Genomic DNA, 5,253 nt, shown 5'->3' with positions numbered 1-5,253 from the left:
ACGTCTAATTACAAAAGTTTAAAACAGTAACGACTTGATACAGTATAATAGTATTCATTTCTCATATCAGATTCCTGTTGCAACAGAATATTCTGGTGAGTACACCTGTCATTCAACCATGTTCCTTTTCATACAGTAAAATGTAATCTGTGTGTTTCATGAGTATCTCTCTCCCTGCAGATCCCCCAGCCCCAGAGGATCAACCTGGACCCCTTACAAGACCAATAATCTACCCAGGGCCAGGCTCCTGATGCTGGGTATAATAATCTGCAGCATGGTCAGTCTCTCATCCCAGACCAATGTCACTTTCCTCTCTCTGTAACTTCACATACTGACTTTTCACTATTCACTTTACATACATGTTACCGTACTCTATGTCCCTAAGCAAGCTGAGGGAAAACCAACCTATTAATCTTTCTCTCTTCTTTGACCAACAGGTGGCGCTAACATCTATGATACAATCACTCCCTCAGACAATAATGACAGTGGTACTGTACACTGTGTTAAGTTTAGCATGAATACAGTATAGAGTTGTTGTTGCTGTTGTTCTTCATATGTTTAATATTACTAACATACTAACAGTAAGTACAGATATTAGTGTACTACCTGTATATTTCAGATGCTGGTGCTGCTACTGCTGGATCAAGTGATGTGATGTACGCCAAAATTCAACTCAAAAAGTTGGACAAGAAAAAGAAAAGTAACTCTCAACTGTCACATAAACTAATACAAAATGTAGCAGTGTTTTTTACTCATCAAATTTGAATAAAACAAACAAATTCTCTCCTCCTCAGAAATGAAAGCTGATCTAAAGGAAAATCCAGTCTATTCTGAGGTCAAGACAGGGAAGACCACAGGTGAAACCCATTCTACAGGTTGGCAGTCTATGAAATCTAAATGTGTGTTTTTGGAGTTTCAAAAAAGATGCTGAATAATCTAACTCCTTTATTTGTGACTGGAAATGTCAATTTTCAGAAGCAACTGGACCTGTTGATGTGACCTATGCTGAGGTTGACCTTAAACAGAAGGCCAAAGCCAAGAAGAAGAAAGGTAAGACTGGACATCCCTCCTTCCATATTCCCCCTTCCATATTCCCTGTATCATAACCTCACACCTCTGACCCCATATCGACTAGCTGCATAATATTCTGTATATAACTGTTATATTATTCTGATGTTTTATCCTCACCCCTTACAGAAACAGCAACCCCACCTGAGGCAGATTCAGTCTATTCTCAAGTGAAGCCAGGTACATCCCCAGGTAAGACTAATAGCCATATGCCATTGATACTTAATATGATACTAATATAGGACTAATGCTCTGATATCAAAGTATAATGTATCTATTTAAAGTATGTCTCTTTGTTTAATTCTTAAGAGTTTATTTGACTGCATGTCCACAACAACTTTGTGCGGTGATATGTTGCAGGTCCTTGAGGGGGTCAGAGATGGAGGGATGTGTCACGTCCTGGCCAGTATAAGGGTTAATTAGTATTGTAGTTTGGTCAGGACGTGGCAGAGGGTATTTGTTTTATGTGGTTCTGGGTGTTGTATGAGTTAGGAGGGCATTTGATTTAGTATTCCGGGGTTTTGGGCACTGGGTGAGTTTCATGAATTCTATGTTGAGTCTAGTGTGTCTGTTTCTATGTTTGGATTCATTGGGGCTGGGAGTCTCAATTGAAGGCAGGTGTTGTCTATTTGCCTTTGATTGAGAGTCCCATATATGTGGGTGTGTTTGTGTTTGTCTTTGGTGGGTGATTGTTCTGTGTTTCGCCTTGTGTCTTACCAGACTGTTTTTGTTGATCGTTCGTGTTTTGTTATTTTTGTACGTTCATTTTTGAAAGTAAATAAACATCAAGATGAGCCTGCACATACCTGCTGCGTTTTGGTCCTCCTTAACCAACGACAACCGTGACAGAATCTCCCACCAAACCAGGACCAAGCAGCAGAAGAAGGAGCAGTGGGATTTTGAGTTGGACTATGGTGAGAGATGGACTTGGGAGGAGATCTTGAAGGGAGAAGGCTCCTACACTTGGGAGGAGATCCAAGCCGGAAAGATCGCCTTCCATGGGGACAGGTGGTAAGAGAGAGAGAGGAAAGGCGAAAGGCTGGTATGGACCGGGAACGTTTCCGAGGTACACGACTAGCGTTGAAGCGCGAGAGGCACCCCAATACATTTTTTGGGGGGGGCACACGGGTAGTTTGGCTAGGCGTAGGAAGAGCCGGAAGCCAGCTACCCGTGGTTACATGGAGGAGCGTATGGGGTGGAGAGCGCTATGTTTCGCTGAGGAGCGCACTCTCACCCATACGCACGCACAGTCCGGTGCGAGTTATTCCAGCCCCTCGCAGGTGCCGTGCTAGAGCGGGCATCCAACCTGGTAGGAGGATGCCTGCGCAGCGCATCTGGTCGCCGGTACGCCTCCGAGGACCAGGCTACCCAACTCCCGCTCTACGCACGGCTACCATCAGGCCCCTGCACAGCCCAGTCTGCCGTGTACGAGCACCCCGCTCGTACAGGGCTACTAGTTCCATCCAGCCAAGGCGGGTTGTGCAGGAGGTAAGATCTAGACCGGCTGTGCGCCTCCATAGCCCTGGGTTTCCAGCTCCTGTCTCTCGTGCGGACCCGGAAGTGCGTCAACCCAGTCCGACTCGTCTTGTTCCCGCTCCCCGCACTAGCCTTCAAGTGCGTAAACCCAGCCCCGACAGTCAACAGTCGTCGGAGCTGTCCGCCAGTCAACAGTCGTCGGAGCTGCCCGCCAGTCAACAGTCGTCGGAGCTGCCCGCCAGTCAACAGTCGTCGGAGCTGCCCGCCAGTCAACAGTCGTCGGAGCTGCCCGCCAGTCAACAGTCGTCGGAGCTGCCCGCCAGTCAACAGTCGTCGGAGCTGCCCGCCAGTCAACAGTCGTCGGAGCTGCCCGCCAGTCAACAGTCGTCGGAGCTGCCCGCCAGTCAACAGTCGCCGAAGCGGCCAGACTGCGCTGAACTGCCGGAGCGGCCAGACTGCGCTGAACTGCCGGAGCGGCCAGACTGCGCTGAACTGCCGGAGCGGCCAGACTGCGCTGAACTGCCGGAGCGGCCAGACTGCGCTGAACTGCCGGAGCGGCCAGACTGCGCTGAACTGCCGGAGCGGCCAGACTGCGCTGAACTGCCGGAGCGGCCAGACTGCCCTGAACTGCCGGAGCGGCCAGACTGCCCTGAACTGCCGGAGCGGCCAGACTGCCCTGAACTGCCGGAGTGGCCAGACTGCCCTGAACGTCCCGAGTGGCCAGACTGCCCTGAACGTCCCGAGTTGCCAGACTGCCCAGACTGTCCCGAGTTGCCAGACTGCCCCGAGTTGCCAGACTGCCCAGACTGTCCCGAGCTGCCAGACTGCCCAGACTGTCCCGAGCTGCCAGACTGTCCCAGACTGTCCCGAGCTGCCAGACTGTCCCAGACTGTCCCGAGCTGCCAGACTGTCCCAGACTGTCCCGAGCTGCCAGACTGTCCCAGACTGTCCCGAGCTGCCAGACTACACCGAGCTGCCAGACTGCCCCGAGCGGCCAGACTGGCCAGACTGCCCCGAACTGCCAGAGTGGCCCGACTGCCTGGAATGGCCAGAACCGGAGCCACCTCCTGATATAGGTGGGTTGGGGAGGGGGGGTGTAGCACAGTGCCGTCGTTGACGGCAGCCACCCTCCTTTCCCTCCCTTTAGTAAGGGGGAATTTTTTTGTTGTTGTTGTTTGAGGTTGTTGTTTTTTTTGTTTTTTGTTTTTAAGGTGCTTCCGGGGTTAGCACCTTTAAGGGGGGGTACTGTCACGTCCTGGCCAGTATAAGGGTTAATTAGTATTGTAGTTTGGTCAGGACGTGGCAGAGGGTATTTGTTTTATGTGGTTCTGGGTGTTGTATGAGTTAGGAGGGCATTTGATTTAGTTTTCCGGGGTTTTGGGCCCTGGGTGAGTTTCATGAATTCTATGTTGAGTCTAGTGTGTCTGTTTCTATGTTTGGATTAATTGGGGCTGGGACTCTCAATTGAAGGCAGGTGTTGTCTATTTGCCTTTGATTGAGAGTCCCATATATGTGGGTGTGTTTGTGTTTGTCTTTGGTGGGTGATTGTTCTGTGTTTCGCCTTGTGCCTTACCAGACTGTTTTTGTTGATGGTTCGTGTTTTGTTATTTTTGTACGTTCATTTTTGAAAGTAAATAAACATAAAGATGAGCCTGCACATACCTGCTGCGTTTTGGTCCTCCTTAACCGACGACAACCGTGACAGGATGGAAGGATGGGGGGATAGAAGGTTGGAGTGATGAAGGGACGGAGGAATGGAAGGACACACCATCAGAGGAGCAGAAGGAACCCGGAACATGGATTTTGTACGCTCAATACGCACAAACACACATGCCAAAACAACTTGTACATTAAGGAGTTCTTACTTATTTTATTTACTTATTTTATTGTATTTAAGCATGGTTTAATTGTTTCACTGTAACAGCTTTTTTCTTTTCCTTATGGTGAAATTATGGTGCATCTTATCTGTAGCTACAGCATTTGTATCTGCTTTGTATTGTGATTTGAGTTTTATTGTTGATTTATTCAGATGATAGAATAACATATTTGTATATTATTCACATTTTCTTCTAATGGCCTCTACTTTTACAATGTCTTTGCATTGTGCTTTTTAATAAACTATTTTTTATCCACCAGATTGCATGAGTGTTTCTTACTGTACATGGATATTGTCATCGTCAACTTTTCCATACAACCTAATTTGGTTAAAATTCTTTTCATCCTAGTATAGATCTCAGGCTCCACAATGTGTGAGTTAAAAGGCAATCTGCTATTTCTGCATCCATTTTTGGACTTAATTATATCTACCCATTGAATCTTGAAGAATATAACATAAATGCCCCAAGAGCAAAGTTCAAAAGCTGCACCCCATCAGCTGAAGACCCTTAGAGATTTTTAGAATTGCTTCTTGGGGAAGAGTGTGCCTGAAAATAACAGTTCTTCTCAGTTTGATGATGTCATATACTCTGCAGGAGTTCTGAGAATCTAGTAACCTACATATGACTGACTGCCAGTTCTCCCATATTGCCTCCTCATCCTACAGACAGGTGTTAGGTTCTTATTTTTCAGAGTAAATCACTCACGGATACTAGAGAAGCTTTAACCAAGTTTAATTCTTCCCAAAGGTTCTGTACAGCTGTAATCAGACAGCAAAACATTTCTCTCCATCACAGTTATATACATCCTACTTAAGACACTCCCTCTCTCCAA

The 5,253-nt window shown here is 47.3% G+C and overlaps 1 long non-coding RNA gene across 1 annotated transcript; it reads left to right on the top strand.

Moving 5' to 3' along the window:
- The first annotated feature begins 810 nt into the window (after window positions 1-810).
- On the top strand, window positions 811-1,256 carry LOC115198503 (uncharacterized). Its single transcript, XR_003879241.1, has 3 exons — window positions 811-857; window positions 976-1,050; window positions 1,198-1,256. It is a non-coding gene; the product is annotated as an uncharacterized LOC115198503 (long non-coding RNA).
- Window positions 1,257-5,253: the final 3,997 nt, after the last annotated feature.

Source organism: Salmo trutta, chromosome 8, assembly GCF_901001165.1.
Source record: "Salmo trutta chromosome 8, fSalTru1.1, whole genome shotgun sequence".
Lineage (NCBI taxonomy): Eukaryota > Metazoa > Chordata > Actinopteri > Salmoniformes > Salmonidae > Salmo > Salmo trutta.
This window is presented reverse-complemented; position numbering and strand designations above follow the sequence as displayed.